The 25,162-nt window shown below is 30.6% G+C and overlaps 1 protein-coding gene across 4 annotated transcripts in view; it reads left to right on the forward strand.

Moving 5' to 3' along the window:
- Nucleotides 1–12,188: 12,188 nt before the first annotated feature.
- The window catches only part of LOC107455365 (Adenylate cyclase 3), a 269,291-nt gene continuing 256,317 nt past the window's right edge, over nt 12,189–25,162 (forward strand). For 2 of the 4 annotated variants that reach the window (XM_043047153.2, XM_043047158.2), the window contains exon 1: nt 12,190–13,230. The gene's annotated coding sequence lies outside the window, so the exon portion shown is untranslated. Of the gene's footprint in view, nt 13,231–25,162 lie in introns of all 4 variants that reach the window. The other 2 variants (XM_043047156.2, XM_043047157.2) reach the window with 2 other exon arrangements.

Raw genomic sequence — 25,162 nt, forward strand, 5'->3', positions numbered from 1 at the left:
TATATATATATATATACCTAATTATTAGACGCACTATAAGATTCTTTGTAAAATCTTAACTATCTTAAGTAGACTGTAGTGTCTTAATAATTGCATGTTTTGCACTAATTTATATGCAATACTTTTATATTTAAACATGCATGTAATGGGTTTTTACTCAGGAGATTTTTTTATATACTTCCTATTTGTATTTATTTTTAGCATATTGCACTAGAATGTTAACCAATTGATGCGCGAACATAAACAACGGTAAACTGGTTTTAACCACGTTAAAACAATAATGCTGTAAAGTATCACCTGATAATTAAGATTTTACAAAGAATCTTATAGCATTGAGTCTAATAATTTGGTTAGGGCCAATATACAATATTAGAAAGCACTCTTTTTTGAGGATATAATCGTGTGGGCTGATGAAAAGATTATATCTTTTATTTTCCAGATTTTTTTAAAAAATTTTATCCTTTTTTAATTATTATTATTAATTTCCCCCCCAGTTTTTTGTTATTTTCATTTTTATTATTATTTTTCTTTTTCCCCCTTTTTTCATATGTCTGTAATTTACATTTGTTTCATCTTCATATCGAACTTATATATAAAATACAGGTATCTCTATACAGGATATTTTTTATCACTGCAGGATGTTTTCAAAATTAGAGGATATTCTTCTTTTTTTGGAAGGATATAGATATTTTTAGCAGACTTTTAAATTTTTAATAGTGTCTCAGACGAGAAATTACCTTATATTATTTATTTCGCCCACGCAAAAATTCGAAATATGTTTCACTTTAACCATGCAGTTTGAATCTAATAATATAATGGAATTCTGCAATTCAAAAATAGAATCGATAGAAAAAATGGAAAAAAAGTTTCTTCCATAGGATTTAACAATATATAGTATCGCTATTTTTAGTCTTCTGTATTTTGAAGTTCCATTTATTATTCGGTGCATTTTGTTCGGGAAAATCTTTCTCAAAACTTTTAGTAAACAAAACGTTAACAGTAACATCGACGGAAGATCTTTTTTTGTATCATTTTTTCCATACTGAATGCAAAAAAAATGTTTGTAAGTTGTAAAGAAACCGAAGCATTGCAATTTTAGTGATATTTCTCAAAACAGTTTTACTACTTACTTCTTCTTCCAGTCTTACACGCCATAAAGAAATTTGAAATTGCAGGTAAAGATATTTCGAATTTTATTTTGGTTTGAAAAATGTAATAACTTTTCGTGTGATTGCTGAATAATTTTTTTAAGAAATTTACTGATTATATACACCTCTATTTTTTGCTGGAAGCGGAAAAGAATATATCAAGTTATATAGCAATTTATCCTTTGACCCAGAATCTTAATTAAATATATTTTCATACTTTTTTCATTATTTTGAAAACACCGGTGAGCAAGAAACACCGCACAACAGCAAGAAACACCGGTGTCCATTTCCGTGTTAAAGGTAAAGTCTCTAATTCCAAGCAAGAGGTTTTCTAATTTGCAGTTACTTAGATCTACAAGAAAAAGTTAATCATCATTGAAACGTCTTTAATTTGAAAAATAAATTAGTAATAAATTTTTGAATATGAATGAAAACAAATTTCCAAATAAATTTTTTATCTATATATATATATTTCTCTTACACGGCACCAAAAAAAAGCCTCATTACAACTCCCCGAATGGCAACGTTAGAAATTCGACCAATGATTGCTGCTAAAAGTGTCACATGCCAAATCTAGCTTAGGGGGCTCAACATATAGCGCTTTTAAAAACGGAAACAATAACCAGAGTGAGTATTATCAGGTTGTTCAATTCAGATTCATGCCCTAAAAACATGATAATATTTAATTTAAACTCAATTAGGAATTAATTAATTAATTGAAGTGAGAATGCTTTAAAAGGCCGCAGTTGAATTAATATTTTTCTACTGGGAGCTACCTAAACGTCTAAAAAACGTCTAAGTGTTTGTATTGAAAGCATTGAATTATTTTATATTTCGCGTTTATTTATGCATTGAATTTTCACGTTTTAAACGTAATGAAAGAAAACGTGTTCGAAGAGCCCAAGAAAGTGTTGAGGAATGTTATGAAAGACGTAAATTGCAGAGATCAAGTGCAATAATAACTGTTCAAGATGTAACAGTAGATGTCGAAGAGTATAATATTGGCTCAATGACGGAACAATGTAGTTATTGTAATGCTTACTTCTGGGCCAATAAAAGAAATTCTTCAGGCAAATATACGAAATGCTGCCACGATGGAAAAATTTTTTTGCCTACACTAATGGACATTCCCGAGTTGCGGCAAAAATTATTAAGTGATAATTCGATTTAGGCACGAAATTATCGAAATCCGCAAGTTTTTAGTCATGGACAACTTTATGTTGGCTTGTCAAGAATTAAGTCATTTGACAGACTTTCAGTAATTGCTCCAAGATGCCAAATCTATAATTGTGTTTTCAAAGAAATTCTAAATGCCTAGTGTTAATTTCTTAGAGCTTTGCAGGAAAAAATTTAATTGAAACTTCTATTGGCAGTAGGCAAGGGGAACTGCCAAAATCAAAACTCCCGATTAGAAACGCAGCATGGCGACCTCCACGTGGTATTTCTCGGGTAATGCTAACTGCCATGCATTTTAATTTATTGTATGTAAAACATCCTTATTTTGTTCTAAAATGTTATGCACTTTATCAGAAATGTTAATTAATATAGAAATTGATAAATTGATTTCAATAATGCTGATCACCAAAAAATATTTCATTTGGCGGTAAAACAAATTTTTGTGTTCTTGAAAATGAAAGACTTTTTGAGGGTTATTATCTCACAAGGAAAAGTTAGGGTTTAAAGTTTATATTTTTAAAAAATTAAATTTTTTTCTAAAACTTTCTGAATTTCTAGCATTAACTAATTTATTATACACATTTAGTTGAATTTAGGTGAGTAACTGCTATATTTGATAATTTATTTTGCTAATATGTTTCTCATTTAGCTAATGTTTTGATTTTTTCACCAAGTACAATCTAAATAGCTAATATACTTTTTTAAAAGCAAATAAGAACATTGATAGAATTCTTCTTGATGATAAAATACTATGTCTTTGATGATAATATACTATGTCTTTGTGCTAGAACATTGTGTTCATTGGCGAGCGAGCGCAGCGAGCCATGGTTCACGGCGTGAACAACATAGGATTGCGTAGCAATTCTCGGGGGTTGGCGAGCGTTAGCGAGCAGGGGGCGGAGCCTCCTAGTATTTTTTTTATTTTAGTACAAATTAAATTCTGATAATCTAAAGTATTTTTAGCAATTATTAAACAGTTTTTTTTTACAATTAAAAATACAGCAAAAAGTATTGATGCTTGTAATTAGGGCGTCAGAAAAAAATTATAAAAAGGATACCGGTGTCCCCTCTACGGGAAAGAGGCAAATTTTCATATATATTATGCAAATTATTCCTTAATTACACCTCTATTTGTATTAATTTCATTGTTATTATTATAAAAATTTGAAAAATGAATAGAAATGAAAGAAGTTTTATATGCTTTTGAAACTGAAACGTACATAAAATTTTAGATTTTAAAAAATATTCCAAAAGAATTATTTTATCCCCGATTATCATGGGGCTGGGATAGCCTTGTTGGTAGGGCATTGGGCCCATGTATGAGAGGTCATGAGTTCAATTCCCGCTGGCCGAAGACTCCCCGTTTAGTAAATGGTTACAGGTGCGCATTAAATCTGTCGGGTTACAAAGTCCTTCATATTCCCATAACAAATTATACTTCTGAGGGTATTGAATTGGAGATGGAACGTTCTGTGGTTCAGGTAAAAATTACGATCTGTGGATGATTGAATGGATGTAGGAATAGATCCACCTTCTTCTGGCAGAAGTCAAATTCTTGGGACCTAGATGGCGCCACTGGAAAACAAGGATAAGTGCATTTAATCCACTTGTCTTTGTCAATTTTCAATACAATGTCAGAAGGAAACTTTCGTGGTTATATCCGTGTGAGTTGAGAAAGTGGTCAGATCTTTTCGTGGTTAATTTGTCTTTAATTTAATAAATTGAAACATTTTGTGTTACTTAGTAATAGTTAAAAGAGGAAAAAAATCACAACAAATCAATAACGAGGAAGGCCGAACATAAAATTTTAAAGTATGTTTAATTGCTTGAACAAACATAAAAGTGTTGGAAATCTTTAATTAGAAATACCGCTGAGTTTCAAAACGTAATAAACTTGGTTTTGATATTTTTCAAACCATCATCTTTACTATTGGTCACCAAATTTGGAGAACGTTTTTGGTTCTTCTTCATTAAATACTAAACTGCGACCACTACAGTATAAGTTTCTGACTCCATTTCAGACTGTTATTTTGTACTAATTAAGTAGTACACTAAAACACCTAATTTGGAGGGAAAAAAGTATGGGTGTTAGACCGCATTTAAGACTAATTTTTTTGTGGTGATTGAATACACCAATACAACCAATTGGAGAAATAAACAATCTATGTTTGAGTGCAATTCAGACGAATTTTTTGTAGTGATTGAGTGCATCAAAATATTTAATTTGGAAAAAAAAATTTTTTTGATCGCATTTCAGATTATTTTTTGTAGTGATTGAGTACACCAAATCAACAAATTGGAGAAAAAAATCTATGAGTGCAATTCAGAAGAATAATTTGTAGTGATTGAGTGCATCAAAACATTTAATTTGGAAAAAAAGTATATGTTTTTGATTGCATTTCAGATTATTTTTTGTAGTGATTGAGTACACCAAATCAACAAATTGGAGAAAAAAAATCTATGTTTGAATGCAATTCAGACGAATTTTTTGTAGTGATTGAGTGCATCAAATCATTTAATTTGGAAAAAAAGTATATGTTTTTGACTACGTTTCAAATTATTTTTTGTAGAGATTGAGTACACCAAAACAAACAAATTTAAATAAGAGTAAAAATTGTAACCGAGGTTTTTTTTTTATTTTATGAAATTCATCTAAGTTAAACAAAAAATGTTCCTCATGCCTATTTATAATTTTAAGTTCGAACTTGAATAAAATTTTTAATACTATCTGCATTAAACTGAATATAAAAATATGCTAAAAAGAAATACATTCGAAAAGGATGGATTAGTCATTTTATTATGATTATTTTAAATTTTTTATGATATATATTTAAAAACATCATGGAAATAAAATAAGGAAACAACACGAAGTGGCTGCATCAATATGGGTATATTTAATGAAAAAAAAATTGTTTTTGTTTTTACTTTAATTCTAATATAACTAATCCACATTAGTTTAGAGTATGCATGCTTTTCTTTATTTTGAATTACATAGTGGTACATAACATAAGGCAAAGAATTATTAGCCTCACCTTCTAATAAAATTGTACAGGAATAGTTATCCCGGATGCTGCCACTTTAAATGCATAACTGCCAATTTGTAAGTTCTAGCTTTTCAGAATCTTAAAGAGGTAGCTAAATAACAATTATTGGTAAACTTAACATGTTTAATTTTTCCGGTATATAGATCAGAAGTGTAAGCAGCTCCGGACACGCCATTATAATTTAAAAAACGGTTAACAACTACAAACTAAAATTTGCAAACATTTGACTAATTTTGCTTTTTTTAAACGGTGTAGAATGACTTAACTGTAACAAAACGGTGAGTTATAGAAGCCTTCAACTTATTTAGAAATAGTGGTGAATATAAACTTAATAAATCCGAAATTATTAAACCAAGAATCACATATTAATAAACTGCCACTCGTAAATATTTATTTGCTCTTGAGAGCATATTAGCATCTCGGGACTATAATTCCTCTGAATAGTTAATAAGATTTATCTATACCATAAATTTTTTTCATATGTAGTGGTAATCAATATCAATCTAAATTAGAGTTATTAAATCAACAATGAAATGATAAATCATAAAACTTAATACCACCAACCACTCTAAATATTGATATAAAAACGCTCCTGTAAGGGGCCGGGATAGCCTGGTTGACAGGTCGCTGGACTCACGTTCATGAGAAAGGAAGTTCGAATCCAGACGGCCGAAGCGTATAGTAAATGGTGATGGGAGCACGATAAATCTGTCGGGTCACTACATCCTCCATGTTCCAATAACAGATTATACTTCTGGGGTACTAAATAAAGGATTTATTGTTCTCTGCTTCAAGTCAAAATTACGATCTGTGGATGAATGAATGGATGTATGAATGGATCCTCCCTATAAACAGGTGTGACGTATGGGTGTGGCAGAAGTTGAATTCTTGGCCATAAATGGCGCCACTGGAAAACAAGGAGAAGCGCATCTCCTTTGCTCCCAACATACGACAACTGAATATAATCAAAGCAAAATATATCAATATTACAATAATGTGAAGAGCTCAGGAAATCCTATAATTTCCTTTAGCATCATCTGAAAACAACAAAGACGTTACAAAACAGACAAAATATTGCAAAATATATTGTATGTTCTTTTGTATTTTTTTTCTATATTGCTTTTCTATATTACAAGAATAATCGCACCCCTTGTCTTAATGGGCAACGACAACAACAACACCGTTACTTTAAAATGTAAAAAGTTGGCAATAATGCATTTAAATGATTTATTCGCTTAACTTTTCAATTAAATTTAAAAATTATTTTTTTTTAAATATTTAATTGTAAAGTGTAATGGAAGCTAAAAAACTGAAGAAAAAGGACTTGGAGAAAATTGTGGAAAATATTTAGAAGTTAAATTACTAAAATGTTTCTAATAATATATTGTGAAATTTTTCCCAGGTTTCCATCTACAATTTTTTTTATTAGTTTTTGACAGATGTCAGTTTAATTAAATGTAGTAAACTAAATGAATGCGAAGTACATTGCATAGCGATACCATACTAATTCTAAGTAATGTTTATTTTAATAATAAAAAAAAGTAATCTAGCAATATTTCAAGAAACAAATTCTAACTTATTGAATTATGTGAAAATATTGAAATAAAAATCTTAAAAATAATCTTTTTAACATTAACAAAATATTAAAATAAATGTTAGTTACTACAATTTTTTAATATTAATTTCCATAAAAGGTAAAAAACTTGAGTCCAACATATTAATTATTAGTATTGATAATTATATTTAAGCATTAATTTTTCTTAAATTAAATTTTACAAAGTTTTGCTACGACAACTATAGCCTATTTTGTACAGAAATTGCAAAACAAAGACTTCAAAGTAAAAATGCTAAATTAGTTAAAATCATTTCTTGGCCTATTTTGACCGACTTTGGATAAAAAATAATGTTAGAACTAGGAAAACAACTTTTTTAGCTAAATTTTCCTGCGCGAATAAGAATTCACCGCAAAATTCATATCTTTGTAGATCAAAGCCGGTTCAAGTTCAAAGCTTTCATCGCTTGTTTCAATTGTTTACACTATATCTCAACTTTAACAAAATGCAGTCCACACATCCATAAATCTTTTCAAAATGTTAAACGTAATCCTTAACGCTATCACTATCTGCAACCAAAGCTTTCTTATTAGTTTCTGACTGAAGTCAGATTCATCAAATTTACAACTAAATTTCATAAACAAGATAAATGAGAAAACTTTCAAATCAAAACATGTTTACGATAACATGTTTCTAAAGTAGGTGATTTTTAAGGAAATTCTTAATTGTAGAACTACGTAAAAATATATTAGTATAGTAATTCTGGTAAAAGCGGAAAGTCTCTAATGTTTTTTTTTTCTTCATTTCTTTTCTTTTTTTCTTCATCTCATTAGTGTTGATCGTTTAATTGGAACAAGTTCGTTTTTCAGAATTCCAAGTTAAATTTCGTATGAAGTGATTTTGCAATCAAGATTCAAAACTATTTCACACAAACATGCATTTATTAAAATGACAGTTTGTTCGAGTGATTTGGAGAAGAGACTTTTAAAGTATTTTATGTATTAATTCGTTTGCACCATGTGTCTTCAGTTGTGGTCATTTCTTCTTTTTAAATTGTAAAACTTGGTAGCATATTTTTTTAGTCTATTAGTTTTAATCTGGGAGAAGTAAAACTTGTTAACCTACCTTAATATTTCAGCAATATAAGGATATCTTAATTTAAATATGTGATCATACAATAATGATTGCTTTAAGACTTAGGTGGAAGCTAACAAAATAAAAAAACTTACTCAATTATGTTAATAAGGTATCAATGAATTTATAATACAACTTCTTATATTTTTTAGAAGGAATCATCATCAGCATAAATATTCCTTAAGTTTGCAAAAATCGCTAAATGTTTTTTTTTTATTATGCTTTAAGATTTTAACTTTTTATTGTAGTCTCGCAGTGGACTGATCGTTAAGACACGGTTCCCAGCAAATAACCAAAGTCAAACATCACTGCCTGCTGTCAGTGTGCGGGTGGGTGTCCACTTGGATCAGTCTGCGTAGGGAGACCGAGGATGTGCGTTTTGGTTATCGTTAAACTGTTCTGCCACAAATAGCTCGACTTCGCGCACAGGTCGTCGGGCTACCGAGGCGGGGGTGCCATCCCCTCTGCAGAACATCAAAATTGTAAAGGCACGTCTTCGGATTATCCTCAGGGATGTAATACAATCGATGGAGATGTTTGAGGAGGCGGTCGCGTCCGGTAGTCAGTCGAAACTCAGCAACTGCCCTACGTCTTGGCCACATAGGAAGATCTTTGAGATTATTCCACCAGATCTTACCAGAATTTTTCTCCGTGTATTGGTTTAAAGCAGGATTCATCATCTTATTCTTGATTAGGCGCTTGGCACTGGTGAGAGGGACAGCTTTCTTTGATGTCTGTAGGATAAAAGCTCCCTGCTTAGCAAGATGGTCTGCTAACTCATTACCAGCTACACCGCAGTGTTCCGGGATTCACTGCAGAACAATTTCCTTAGAAAGCCCGAACAGACCCCGTAGGAGCTTTTTACACTCAGGGATGTTAAAGGAGGCAGGAGTAGTGTTTGAATTCACAGCAAAAATTGCCGCTTTTGAGTCACAAAAGATAACAGCCGTAACAAAACTGTTCAGATGACAGTGCAGCTGCGACAGAGCTACACGAATAGCAGCAACCTCACCATCAAAGGCAGTTGTGCAATTTTCAGTTGAAAAATAAAAGGAGAAGAGATGGCTATAAACGCCTCCTGCTGCGTTGTCAGCGTTCTTCAAAAAGCTACCATCGTTGTAGATATGTACCCAATCGGGTTCAGGATATAAGGTGCTTATAGCTTCCAGAGCAAGCATTCTTGAAATCGAGGTGTCTTGCTCTTTTTTGGAAACCGCTTGGGTGAGAAATGGCATCAAAATCTAGATTTAGTTTTAAAAACTATTGAAACTGAATAAAAAAAATTTTTTTGCCCCACTATTCACAATTGTTTTTCATCATTAGAAATTAATTCATAAAGATTAATTAACTCATCTAAATTCCCTATTATGTTACATATTTGTCTTTGGGGTGAGAGCTTAGAACTTTTTGTGAAAGAATTACTATAGTTTAATTAATTCTTTCAAAAGATATGGAGAGAAACGTGACACATTAAAATGAAAGTAGGAAAACAAATTTTTGAATCGTTATATCTGTTAAATTTTAAAAGCCAGCTTTTCAAAACTACCCCACCTATTCTGAGGGGGAAAAATCTAAATTCAATCAATAAAAGATATGTTTCTATAAAAAAAATGCATTTTTTGGTCTAAATAAGTAAATTTTGCTTCGTTAACAGTTAACTGTTCTACACATTTTAAGATATTTATTTTAGATTTACGAAATGAAAATCTATCCAATCGTTTAAAAATGATAAAGTCGATCATTTTGTTTAATGCTGTATGTTGCGATTGCTAATTTCGCAAACAAAAAAAATATAATTAATATATCGTCCATTGTATGTTATATAATTGTTAATATTATAAGTTTACATTGTTTGAAATGAAAAAACACATTCCCTTTTAACCCTCTTATGAGCTATTTATTTCCAGTAAAGGTAAATTAAAGTATTTTTTTGAATTGAGATTGATATAAGAATAGTAATTGATGTAAGAAAAAAAAAACTCATTTAGCTCATAAAAAATTTATCTAAATTTTAATTCCATTTTTTTTCGGTGGTAAATATATAATACCGTGACCTATTAGGAACTTATATACTTTTATTTTGCTTCATTTATAAAATAAATTTTATAAAAGCTACAAACTTCAAAAAGAATTATGTACTTTATAACTTTCATACATTTTCTTAAACTAACAAATGGTTACCAATTTTATTCAAACGCACTTTAAGAAAGCTGAAGTTATTAACAAATGGAAATCTAAATTGAAAGTCGAAAAAAATTTCACCGCGGACTTTAAAAATTGGTGGTAAGTATACTTACCACAGCCTTAGAAAGGGTTAAACAAGAGAAGTGTAAAATGTAGTGTGTTGTCGAAAGTCAAGGACCAGTACTTCAGTATACTTTCAGTACAATTCCGTATACTTTTTTTTAGTGTACTGAATTTGATTATTGTGGATGTTGTTTGTTTATTAGAAATCCAGGAAATGAGCCATACAAAATTGAATTTTTATTAACTCCAGGTTTACCGAAATATCGATGATTCATAAATCTTTAAATTTTAAATTGAAGCCCACCGAAATCTTTGCATAAAATATTGATTTAAATTGTCTTAATTTTAAGACAAAAATTCTCTATGACTTACATTGATATGATCTTTACAAGGAGATTTATGAAATTATAGTTACATTAAAGAACTTAGTTAAGAACTATAAGAATACTGTGTTAGTTATGAAAGTAGTAATTATGTTTGAATTGCATTGCAATTGATTTTTAATTGCATTGCATTGAAATTAAAAACGAACTTATATTATAGTTTCATATGAGCCATGGAATAATTATAATATATAATTGTAAAGATGATAGTTATTTAAATAACGTTTTTTTTTTGTTAACTTTTGATTTTTCATGAAAACAGTATTTTCACTTTTATTTTAAATTTCCATTCAATTTTCTTACTATATTTATAATTCATAGTTTTGTATCTAAATCAAGAAGATTTAATTTCTTTCCAAAAATCTTATTTTTCAGACTTTTTTATTATCTTCAAATAAAAAAAATGTTTTTGTGTGTTTTAAAAATGTATTTGTTTTTAGTTTCAGACATTCTATAAAAGTTTAATTCTGATACTAAGGAAAGGGTGTATTTCATAGATCTCCTATCCATTAATTGTGTGATAAATTTTTAATTTTTGAGGAGATTTATGAATTTATTACTATATCAAAGAACTTAATTAAGAATTGTAAGAATATTGTGTTAGTTATGAAAGTAATATTCATGTTTGAATTGAAATCATACTTGTATAATAGTTTCATGGAATAATTACAATATATCATATTAAATAAGCTAGTTATTTGAATAACGTTTATTCTCAGTGAATTTTTGATTTTGACAGAAAATAGAATTTTCCCTTTCATTTAAAGTTCTGTCATCTTTGATTCAATTTTGTTACTATAATTATAATTCACACTTTTGGATCTAACTCAAAAAGATTAAATTTCCTTCGAAAATTCTTATTTTTATTTCAAATTAAAAAAAAGCATTGTGTGTGTGTTTTGAAAATAATTTTTTATTAGTTCCATACGTTATTCTTAGAAAAGTTTAATACTGATACAGGGGAGAGAGTGTTCTTCATAGATCTCTTATCCATTAACTATAAATTTATTTGAAGTGTGATAATTTTTTAATTACTGAAGTTAACGAACTTTATAATTAGCGAATAGTTATTTCTCTACTCTATAACATAACTTAAATTTTAAATCTGAATAACAACAAAAATTCTTATATAAATATTTAAAAAGTTGTAAAAGAAATCTTAATATCTTGCAAAATTCATTTTTCTTCTTCTTTCATATTATATAAGGTTTAGTAAATTAGATCCTTATTTTGTGTAATAAAGTATCTAGTTTAAACTATTTAAAATTATTAAATTCAATCTGAATTTAGATACTGATGTTAGATAACATTTATTCTCTCTGACAACATCATGACTTCAAATTTTGGGGAATAATTAAGATTTATGAACAAAAACCGTGAAGTACACCCCCCGAGAGTTCATCAAAATCTGAAATCAGTCGAATTGTCGGCAAACTTGCGCTTTGAAATTTTGTCACGCACAACAAAAATAAATGAGAAATAAAGTAAATGGGGGAAAAAAAAGAATGATCATTACTCCCTGCTGAGAGAATGGGACCGTCCAAAACTCCATCCTGGAGCTCAAACGAGATGAAGTTCTCTTGCACGATCGTAGCGCCATCCCACACCGGTCGATGAAAACAGGCGAAGTGAAGCGACCGGGTGGATTTACACGAAATTCGGACTTACCGAGAAAATATGCAGCAGTATCGTCTGCCAGATTTTAATCCCCATCTCAAAGGTCGAAAATAGGAACATACAAAAACTGAGACTTCTGAAATATGCTGCAGTTTTCGGATGGTCGCCCGGTGGGGAAAGACAGCACGGGCCGACCCGTTGAATAGTTTACAGAAGTTGTATGTTGGTCTGTGGGCGAAACGGAAAGTAGAACAAACGTGGAACGATGTGACAACTGCATAGTTTGCTGAAAACGATATTTGACAGTAGAGAAACTTCGTGCTTTACTTGAAAAAAAAATTAATAAAAGTGAGAGTGGCAGCAGATGTTTTCCTCCTTGATATCAACTTTTTTTTAGGCGTGTTTTGATTGGTCGCTGCAATTTTGCGTCACTTTTGAAGTTTTAGTGACATTTAATCGATGTTTACATTTTAAAACATAATAAATATATCGATTACATTTGAGTGCCGTTCGAAAGTTTTAACAATAAGTAATGACATAAGTGTGTTATAAAAACAAATAAATATTATGATAAACAAATTAAATGATTTCACATAAAGTTGGCACATATGTAATAAAGCAACTTGTACACTACGTTTCGGATAAAATAATTTCAGCATAAAAACATACTACCAAAAATAAAAATTTCGAAAAACTTCTAAGGTAAAAGTTGGTTCTTATAAATGTATATAACATCTTATGAAGCTGATTGAGTTTAATATTTAGAATGAAAAACACTCTAATATTTTGAATCAAAAGAGATATCAATTTTGATAAGAAACTTTGTGAATAGTTGTGAAATATTGAAAAGCTGTGACCAGTGAAATATTTATGTAATAAAGTAGTTACATCATCTAATAAGTGATATATCAAGGTTGAACGACTAAAGGTAAGTTTATAAATGTTTTTATAACTTAATGATATTTTTTGCCTGCAAATTTCTATTATATGAAGAAATATATCTAATTTATTTTAAATATATTGATTATTTAGTTAAAAATTGCTATTGGAATAACATTTCTATAATCACACACTCGCTGCTAACTACGTTAATAATGATATACTTCCTCAGGAAAATAAATTTAGCGTCAGTGTTACCAAAGGCTTTTTTAGTGAGCGCAATTTTATTTCTAGATTATTAATAAAATTCAGTTTAAATTATAAGTGTTTGACTGCTAGATATTTGCAATCTAACTTTTTACATAACTAGTAACTAACTTTTTATATGCGAGTTTCGCTTTGAACAAATGATAAAATCAAATCCCAGTCTCAAAATATTCAACAGTTTTAGAAATTAAAATGGTAGAAAAAGAACATTTGTATTATTTTTTTAATGTATAAATAAAGTTGATCGCAAACGTATTAATTTTAAGTCACTACTCATGTTGAGTTTAAGTTATAAAACATATTCAACTTTTCTTAAAAATAAATTATAAAAAATAATATTATATTTACGAATAAGTGAAATTATTTTTTTCCTCCACTATACCACTTCCACTTTATTGACTTCATTGAAAAAAAATAAGGATGCAGCTATCTTAGATTATAATGTTCACTTTTGCCCAATTCCATTATCGCGAGCAGTGTAAATTCCATGATTCTTAGATACAATTAGCTTAAGTTGAGAATTGAGTTGAGTTGAATGTAGAATTTAATGGTTCAAGATACAAATGAGGATATACTTCGCCAGTTTACGTTGTAAAGGTTCTTTTTTTCTCAGAGAAAAACCTCTTAAGCAGCGAGGATTCCTCATTTTCCTTGAGATAAAGGCACTACATATTAGTGAGTTAAATTGTAATAATGGTTTTGTTGATAGTGTCGCTCTACAGCACAATATTGGTTTATTGTCGACGATCCGATGCGGCAACAATGATGATCCGAAGACAATACTGTCACACACTAAACTATCGAAATTCAGATTAGAGAGCATATGGTGGTTGCAATTACCCGACCTCCGCGCCACTCTCCCCAACTGCTTAACTATGCATGAACTATCAGAACGTCGGGTTTATTTAAAACCTCATTATGTTGATCGGATTAAAGACAATTCGATCAGATACCAGCCTTCAGCGCGGAAAATAGAACCCCGTCTCAAGCCGTATGGTAGACGAAACACCACTACACCGACAGGACGATGTAAACTGAAACATATCGAAGGCATGAACAATAACATACAAAACAATATGTTGTAACACGCATAGAATAATAGTTTTTTTATGCAAAATATTTTAATAATTTGTATGCGGTTAAAAAGTTTTTTAGTAAATTCTGTTATAGTATTCTTTTAAAAGCTTTTGACCTGTGGTCGACCAAATCCGTTCTGTGACTAACATACTGAATTTTATTTTATTTTTATTTTACAACCGTCGTTCAAAAGCCAACCCCATTTTTGGGTTTACGATTACTAATGTTAATCTTCGTAGCCTTGTAACTTTGAACCCAATCCAGTAGGCAAGGGAACTCCTGGAATAAGTATTGGGAGAAATTTGCCTTCGTGTAGGACTTTTTGATAGAACTAATCAGCATCTGCGTTAAAAGGAGAAGAAGACCACGGGAACCTCCCACCGTTAGCCTGACGGTAAAAGGTACTCTAACAAATGATCCGCCTACTATTGAGGATATTTCCCGACAGCACTGTGGTCGGTGCAAGCCGGATGAGGATTCGTATCGACCAGTCATTGCTGGGATTCGAACCCGGTTCACCTCATTGGAAGAGCAACGCTCTATCCCCTGAGCCATCGCGATGTGTTTTCCCCTTACATTTTTGACATTACGCCTATTACTCCTACAACCTGAAAAGTGGAAGAATCACAATACTGTATTGCATTGTTAAGCACATACTTTATGCCTTCTGTAACGAGAGAGCAAATGGCATGTATTTCTATAGGAAGAAATTTCCAGTTATTTTTGTAGGAAGGACTATGCTTACATTTTAAAGGAAGTAAAGAAATGAGCAATAAATGTTTCTCGTTGGGTGATATTTTTTTAGAGGGGAATCCAGACGCTATACCCTTGTATCTAAAAATTTTAAATTCTTATTTTTTCATTATTTAATTATATTAAGTATGTCATAGAAGTTATAAAACGTCAAAGAAATCGCTGAAAATTCCCAGACAAGGATTAAATTCTGTTAGATGATAATAAAACGCTAGTGAAAATAGTAATAGCAATAATAATAATAATAATAATAAAATACTGAGAGTTTGCTTGACAAAGAGAGAGAACATCCATAATGGGCGTTATATTGCCCACGGGCACGCAACGCCCACTATAGCTTCCACGTTGAACTTCCGGAACTATAACCTAATTTTAAAAAAATCGTGCTCCTCATAAAATTAGTAAAAACACAAAGCTGTTTGCAACGCCTCGTGTGAGATTTATTGCGAAAAAAATATATTTATTCTTTAAATACAAAATTATATCTAATACACTATACTTTTTAAATATACTACTATATCAGTTAATTTAACGCATTATTTTATCAATAAATTAGCAAATACAGAACTACCTTAATTTTGCAAAATAAATCTCAATAATGAAGTACTTTATCTACGTCTCATTTTCTTTTCTGAAAAAAAAAAAGAACCATTCTCTTTAAAGGTTAAAGAAGTTATCATTTACATAACTTCCATCGTTTGACTTCACTGTGAAATATTTTTTTCCAGCACTAAAAATAAAGTTTTAAAACAAATAAATTTTTTATAAAACTTTTATTAGGTTAACAACCTGGTAGCTTGCGTATCTGTTGATTAAATCTTTTCTTTATATATATTTTTTATTTATATATAGTTGCGGGCAGAATTCTTTTAACTTAAAATATCATTACATTGATTTTCTGAAAACATAATTTTTTATGATAAACAGCAATTGATTTTAAATAACAGGAGTTATAAATATTTTATATACTTATTCATAATATTATTATGAAATTATACTTTTTAAAAGCTATTAAAAATGTCCTGCTATTTCTTACTTACATTACTATTGCTCTAACATAGGGAAAAAGAATTGATGCTTTAACTTGACTATATTGTATAGTTTATAGCTAGTAGTTTGTAAAACATATCATAAACTTAGCGGTATTGATTTTTCTTAAAAGAATCACGTAAAATTGAAGACGAAATTCTTACAATCTAGTGTATCAGAGGCGTGGTAGCTCAGGGGATAGAACTTTTGCCTTCCAACAAGGTAACCAATGTTCGAATCCTAGCGATGGCTGGTCGATACGAATTCGCATCCGGCTTGCACCGACCACAGTGCTGACGTGAAATATCCTCTGTGGTAGACGGATCATGGGTTAGTCTTCCTTTTCCCTTCAGGCTAACCGTGGGAGGCTCTCGTGGTCTTCCTCTCCATGTAACGCAGATGCAGCCTAGTTCCATCAGAAAGTTCTCCACGAAGGCAAATTTCTCCCCATAGTTAATCCAGGAGTTTCCTAGTCTTCTGGATTGTGTTTAAAATTACAAGGCTAATGAGTTGAACATTATTAGTCTTAAATCCTTCATTGAGTCAGCTGCTCAAGGCGCTTATAAAATCAAATCAAGTGTATCAGAGTTATTGCTATCTCTAAAAAAATGATAAGCGTAGGAAAGGAATTGGGAATGCGAGGGAGATTTTATTAAATCTGTAACGACCCCCCCCCCCCCCNCCCTCCCCCCCCCAAGAAAAAACGTAAGAAATCATGCAGTGTAGAAGATGGTAGTGGTAAAGTTACAAAAGCAACAACATTTGTAAATATTATAGCGCTACCATGTTTTGAATTTAATCAAAACTGGGAGCAAGACAAACCACGATAGGGAATATGAAATGAGCATAAAAATAAGAAACTTAGAGTATCAAATGAAAATTGAAACTAGAGTATCAATTTTCTTTAAGAAAACTTATATCTTTTATATGTTATATTTATGAAATGTATTAATAATACAGGTAAAATAAAATGAAGAAAAAGGAATTCATCGTTGTTAAAATGCTAATGCAAATAAATTGCATCTGTGACTGTAATTATATTTGTTTGCTTTGTCAACAGTTGCGTTTCTATTTAAATGCGGAATAGTAACAACTAGAAACACTAATGAACTATTAAGCTATTTTTTTCTAATTTGTTGAGTTTTGGTTTATTTTTTCCTTGCTTTCTTGTCACGCAGAAGCTATGAAACTACATATTATTTTTCTATTTATTTTATTTTATCCCTACAAATGCGTCCTATATCGAACAATTACGTTATTTGTATTTAAATTTAAAACCCTCCAAAACATACGAACAATGTTCTAGTTCTCTTATCATTGTTATTTACTTGTATTTTTAACCCTTTCTGGCGCAGTGCTGCTAGTCTGGTGTCACTTAGTCAGAAAGTATTACAAACCACTAGAAATGTAAAATGAATTATTCTAAACTTTCACCAATTTTAAGTTGCCACAGGAGATCAGCAGAGATGCCAACTTGCTCCGGACAGCAAATATATATTTTAAAGTGGTAGATTATCAATTGTGATTCTTGGTTTAATAAATTCAATTTGTAGATTTTTATTCACCGCTATTTCTAAATAATTCGTAGGCTTAAATAATTCACCTCTTTACAGACTTATGTCATGCTATACACTCTAAAAAGCAAGCAAAATTAGTAAAATATTTTCAAAATTTACTGTGTAGTTATTTACCGTTTTTTAAATTATTTTGGCGTGTCCGGAGCAGTTGGCATCTCTGGATCAGCCTGCGTAATGACCAAGGGTGCACGGTATCGGTCCTCGTTCAACTGTAAAGTGCGCGCCGTTCGTTGGGTTGCAAAAGCAGGGGAGAAATCCCCTCTGTAGAGGATCAAAATTGCGATGGCATGTTCTCAGACCATCTCCAATAATCCATTGTTCAGCTCTAGTGCGATGTAAATAAAGTACCTACTCACCTAGCACTATTACTTAAGCCACAAAGAGATAAAGTAAGCCTTTTCAATAAGAATACAGGGCTTCCAACTACTACACCTTCTACAAATTATTTTAAAAAGTGACAGACAATTAAAAGCAAAGTTTACAGATTTTTTGGGTAATTTTTTGCCAACATTTCAAAAGGCTTAACTCTAGAGAATTGAAAAAAAAAACGGTGATTAATAAGAACTTTTGAATCATTTACATGTAGTTGTAGAAAAAGCAACTTGCAAAAATCAAATTTACAGGACAAATAATCATGTATGAAAACATAAACTTAGCTAATCTACCACTGGAAGAAATGTACCCAAAACAAGCATAAAATTACCTACAAGAACCCTCAAGACGCAAAATGTCTCAGTTGCTAATGCGTTGCCTGATTAAAGTTTGGAACCCAAATTTACAGTTCCGTAAGGGTTAATAGGGTATTTATAACTATAAATTTCGTTCTGATTTCTACATACATAAATTTAAAACATAAAAGTTCATGAATTGTCATTGAATTGTTGTTGTTCATGAAAAGTTTGAAATGTCATGTTCAAAATGTTTACGCGAGCCTTCGCGTAAACATTTTGAACATGACATTTCAAATTTTGTCAATATTACGCATCAGTTTAGGTATTAATATTGTTTAGTAGGGTAAACTAAACAGTATAGGAACACTTAAGCTTCGCTTGCCTTTTAAAAAATCATATTAATTTCAAAATTCGTAATTTCAGTTAAATGACAGTGTCAACATATTTGTTACTAATTGCAAACTATGCAAAAAAATTGTAGAGAACTTACATAATATTGTTTTAAAGTTTTGGAGGTTCAAATAACAAGTAGTAAGAAGACCCAGTGAAGGAACAGCTCTACCCAGTGAAGGAACACAAAATTGCCCAGTAAAGGAACACTTAATTTTGGTTATTTTTTAATGCTCTTTATGAATTTTTTAGGCATACAAATATATAAAAACAAGACTATTTGTGAAATTATAACATACAAGTACTTGTAAAATGCTAACTTTTTTCTGTAATCATGAACTAGAAATTAAAGTGATGTTAAATACAAAATAAATAAAAAAAATCATTCTTTCTTATAATTTGACAGTCAAATCTAAATCATTGTGTCATCCGATGCTGTTTATTATCATTATTATTTTATCACCTTTTTGTTTACTCTTTTTCCTCTTATTTCTTGAAGCTTTTTTTCTTTTTTAAGTATTTTTTCTTTCTTTTTCTTTTCCATGTTCTCTTGTTTTAATGTTTTTTAGATCTTTCAGCCTCTTGAAATTTTTGCCATTTCTCTGAAGTTAGTGCAAAAGGTAATTTATTCGCTTTTCTTCTTATTTGACCTTTCTTTTTATCATCAATATTTGGCCAATGTAAATGGCTCTTCCAAACTTCTTCTGATTTTTCAGCAACATTTCTAGAATGCCTTTCTCGAAAATAGACGGGGGAAAGGTGTCTTGAAGTTTGAGGCAAATCCATCTCTTGTTGACTTATATCTAGAGGATCTTTAGAAGTACTGATTTTACTTACAGAATCATTTCTTTTTTCAACTAAGAGAATCAGCATGAGGACTCATTTCAAATTCGATATCTAATATGCATTCATTATCAATACTAGCTTCAGTTCCTAAGTTTGACTTAACCAAGTGGTCTTCTTTTAATACGTGCTTCTTCCATATTGGAAAAAGTACAGGCTCTTGGACATTTTCGATATTAGACTCTTCCGTCAATGCTGTGTTAAAAATTTACAACATATCTTGAGGGATTTCCCTCTCAAGCTTCTGAAGAAATTGAGTATCGTTTCTGTTTAACTTTGTTTTTTGTTGAGGAACTTACTTCTAAATTCTAACATTGTAAAGTAGTTTCTATAAATTATATAATCACGTTGCTATCCTATAATGATAGCTTATTAGGAGTTCTTGGTGCAAAAGCCAGCGAAAAAATGTTCTATTTTTATGATTATATTTAATTAGTTTTCGATTTGTAAACATAGTTTATTAAGTTGCCTAACATTTGATGTAACTACACACCCCGTTAATAAATATAAATTATAATTTTTTCATAAATTAAGCTATTAAATTAACATTTTGAACTGAAATTATTTCAGGAATTATTCATACAATTTTTAACAAAATTTCGGTTGTCCTCTATATAGCAGAATTACTTATCATGTCATATCTATATAGCAAAATTACTGTCATGTAAAATCATATTTCAAACATTACTGTTAGTCCCAGTGAAGGAACATGCCTGTTTCTTCACTGGTTAGAAGTTGTTTTTTGTCTTTTAAACGGAATTTTGATGTATAATATGACTAAACCTACAAGAAAATTAAAAAATTTCTTTTATTTTCATTAACTGGGAAATGAATCCAGTAAAGAAACACTTGTTCCTTCACTGGTTTTTCATTGTTTGGTGATCCAGTGAAGGAACATGCCTGTTCCTTCACTGGTTAGAAGTTGTTTTTTGTCTTTTAAACAAAATTTTAATGTGTAATATGACTAAAAGTACAGGAAAGTTAAAAAATCTCTTTTATTTTCATTAACTGAGAAATGAACCCAGTAAAGAAACACTTGTTCCTTCACTGGTTTTTCATCGTGTGGTGATCCAGTGAAGGAACACCCCCTTATCTCAGTACTTGATTGTGCTATGGTGCTTTAAAAAAAATAAAACGTAACTTCAATAACTATATTTTGAATTTTCTTTTTCACAGTGAGAAAAATAAGACTACTACATGCAATTAATTCCACTTCAAACATATAAATACAAACACTCACCTTATAATTTTTTCAATGAAACAAGGTGTTGCAGAGATAATAAAAGATTCAAAAATTTTTCCCGAGAAGTCTATTTGACCACATAATCCAAAATATTGCTAGATGACTTCCTATTGTTTGGCAGTAAGCTATTGTTACCAATCAATCTAAAAAAAAACTTTCAAATTCTAATTTTTAATCAATATATATGAAATGTTCCTTCACTGGGTAGTGTTCCTTCACTGGTTGGTTTACCCTAACATAAGCTAATATTTTTGCAGATGAAACTTATGTCTGAAATATATTGATTATTACAAATCGAGAATTGTGTTTTTCTTCTGTATTCCTGCGTCTAAATGTCAACGAAATGTTTTTTTTTCCAATGGCAGGCACTGAATTTGAATCTTTTGCCTATACTATGCCAGAATTGTTGCTCATTTGGCGTTACCCAGTGGGCACCTGTGAACCAAAGTCACGGAGGCGAGCAACATTGCCCACGCCACACTGCCACGAACCCGTTTATAGGGTGGGCCACATTCACACATCATGCACATAAACAACAGAGGACAGCACAAAGAGAGAGAGAAACATCCATGCCCAGAGCGGGATTCGAACCCGCAGGCTATGGCTTCGCAGTCAGGCACGCTAACCGCTCGGCCACCAGGCCGGCAGTCTCGAAATGTAGTACGAAGTCAAAAAAGAATATATTTATCAGAGAGAGGGATTTAAAACGAGAGAGAGAAATCAATTTTGGTTCATTTATTGACTGTTTTATTTATTTATTTATTTATTTTTTGCGTTTAAATTTGAATCGAATATTTCAAATTAGTAAGGGACTCGTAGAATTGGATGACAGGGGAGAGAGCTCTCGCTTCCCAACTAGGTGAATAGGGTTCGAATCCTATGTATGCGAATCCTGGTGTATGCGAATTCCGCAACCGGCTAGCACGACAACAGTGCTGACGTAAAATATGCTCAGTGGTAGGCGGATCATTTGTTAAAGTACCTTTTACCGTCAGGCTAACGGTGGGAGGTTCCCGTGGTCTTCCTCTCCTTGTAACGCAGATGCTGATTAGTTCTATCAAAAAGTCCTACGCGAAGGCAAATTTCTCCCAATACTTATTCCAGGAATTCCCTTGTCTTCTGGATTGGGTTCAAAATTACAAGACTACGGAATTGAACATTAGCAGCCGTAAACTCAAAACATGGGTCGGCAGTTCATCGACGGTTATGGAATGAAATAAAAATTATAACTTATTATTTTTTCATTACTATGCAGTTCCTCATATAGGAAAGGAATTGATTGAATTAAATTACAAAAAATTATTGATTTTCATGTGCCTTGCTTTAGCTCTTTTAAAAATAGTCACCCAAAATAGTCACAAATCACCTCAAGCATGTTCAAATTTATTGATTTTGGCTAAATCAAATCCGAAATAATGCGAAATCTTAAAATAATGTATCCCAAAATATTGTAATTATTCTAGTATGGCAGTATATTTAGTATTTATTTAGTAGTAGTAGTATTTTCGTATTGTAATTTTTATAGTTATTTTAGTATTTTAAGATTACGGTACCAAATATTTTGTTAATTTTATGTCCCAATATATCTTTTTTAAATGTTTATGGTAATATTTTTCTACATTTCAAATTTATTTAATACAGGGACATGTTTTAATAACCTAGGGTTGAAAGCAAGAACCGAAGAAAGAAATTATATAATTTTTAAGATATATTTGATAATTCAAATAAAAATCGTGGGAGTAAAACATGTTAGAAAAATATGCTTAGAATGAAAAAAAAAACATGTTTTTCACATTAAAAAATTTGCTCACTTAATGTCTTTTAAACCACCTTTAATGTGCACGCGCCGTAATGGCTTTTCATATGCGTAATAATGTTTTCTTGTTTTGAACGATTACTAAGAATTTCGAAAGAAAAAATTTGACTTTTTCCCTAAAAAATAATATTTATTTATTTAGTCAATCTAATACATCTTTTAATTCCTTACATGTAAAAAAAAATGCTAATCCAATTAAACATATTTGTTTAATTAGTCCCACTAGTATTAAAATATTTTATGTGTGTAAATAATTTGTTAAATTACTTATTTGAGATTTTTTATTGAGTAATTTTGCTTGAGTAAATCACTCATAAGCTTTTTTTGTACGTTTTTAATTTTATTTTAAAGGACATATTCTTGTTTTTTATGGAATATTAATAAAATATTTAGGATGTATATTTTTTAATGGTTGAGCATATTTATTTCACTGATAAAAAAACACCTTTTCTAAAAACTTAACATGCATTTTCATTTTTTTAAACTTTTATTTCCATCAGCTACGCCAATATAAAATAGTTTTGCTTCATAATATTGAAGGTATAGGCAGGAGAAAAAACTTTTATTTTTATTCCGTGTTTAATATGACATGCGATTCAATTATTTTTTGTCTGCTCAACATCCTGCAAAATATTGTCCTTCAGATACCATACTTATATGGCAGACATATGACAGCATTCTCTAATAAGTTTCACCTGTTATTATTATTCTTACATAAATGTAGATTTCAATAAACGTTTAGTTGTTGAATATCTTAAACATATTTTGAACGTATTTTGAACAATTTTAGAAAACTTAATTAAATTACGTAAAGTAAAAATTTCTTGTTATTCTTTATATTTTTTGCATTAAGTCTAAAATAACTATAAAAATTTCGTTTTAAAGAAAACTTTTTGTTACAGTCACTGTACGTTAACTATATAATCGATATTAGATATTTACAGGACTGTTTCTTGTATGAGAAAATGAATAGTATCGAATAGATAATTGCTCTGCAACCTTTTTTTCAGAGCAGTGGTGGCTGAGGGGAAAGATTGTTCTCCTACCAATGAGGTGAAGCGGGTTCGAATCCCAACAATTGCTGGTCGATAAGAATTTCGCACCCTGCTCGCACTGACCACAATGCTGGCGTAAAATATCAGTGATAGATGAATCATAGGTTAGAGTTCCCTTACCGTCAGGCTAACCATGGGAGGTTTTCGTTGTTTTCCTCTCAATGTAACGCAAATGCGGGTTAGTTCCATCAAAAAGTCTTAAACGAAGGCAAATTTCTCCCAATACTTGATCCAGGAGTTTCGTCGTCTTCTGTATTAGGCTCAAAATTATCGAGTACGGAGTAGAACATTGGTAGCCGTAAAATCAAATTCCGGTTGGCTGTTCAACGATGGTTATAAAACCTTTTTATCACAGTGGACCGGTTGACGGTTAATAATTTTATCGCGGCGTTGATTGATTAGTATTCATAATGTTATGATTTTATAATTTTAATTTAATTGTATTTAATCATGCTGTCAAACTAAAATTCGGTATTGGTGTGGTTTAGGAGAATGTCTCTAAGCTCTAGGTTGCAGTTTTCCAATCCAGCGGCCTTTAGCGACTTGTTCCCTTGTTTTATTTTTATTTTTTTATTTATTTTATTTTTTAAACTAAAAGAAGTTAGGTAAAGTTAGGTTTAGTTCAGGTAACAAATTTTAAAAGAAGTAAAAGCTTGTAAAAGTAAACCAACTACAGGCAAGAGGAAAAGTTCTAAATAAAAGAGAATCAGTAGTTAAAGGTTGCTGTATTGTAAATTAACCTCACTGTTAGGCACTCATCTATGGAAAGTCGCTCAAACCCGAGAGAAATACACTACAACAAATAAAATAGAAATAATTTAATGTTCCTTGGACGGTCCGGGAGCATTTAATACGAAGATAGGGGGTTGTAAACAAATAAATTATGCTTAAGGAAGAAAAAAAAACTTAAAGGTTGCACAATTTTTTCTCATTTTATCGTCAATTCTCCCTCCAATAGTTGTTCTCGTGACAGTTAGTTAATACAATAAAACATAATTTTTTTACGGTACATAAGAAAGTGTTATAAGTTTTTCATAAATTCTAATAATAAAATACAGTAGACTCTCGATTAACCGGAATGGTCGAGAAATGTTTCGTTCCGAATTAGCGAATATCGCGGATAATTTAATTTATGTAAATTTTGATTAAAAAAAACTGATAAAAAATGTTAAATTATTGTTCAATAGAAAATTATTAGTTAAATTAACTCAAAAGACAGAGAATTAACAAGCCATTTTAGTTTATTTAGATTCCATCATA

Source organism: Parasteatoda tepidariorum, chromosome 9 (assembly GCF_043381705.1).
Source record: "Parasteatoda tepidariorum isolate YZ-2023 chromosome 9, CAS_Ptep_4.0, whole genome shotgun sequence".
Taxonomy (NCBI): Eukaryota; Metazoa; Arthropoda; class Arachnida; order Araneae; family Theridiidae; genus Parasteatoda; species Parasteatoda tepidariorum.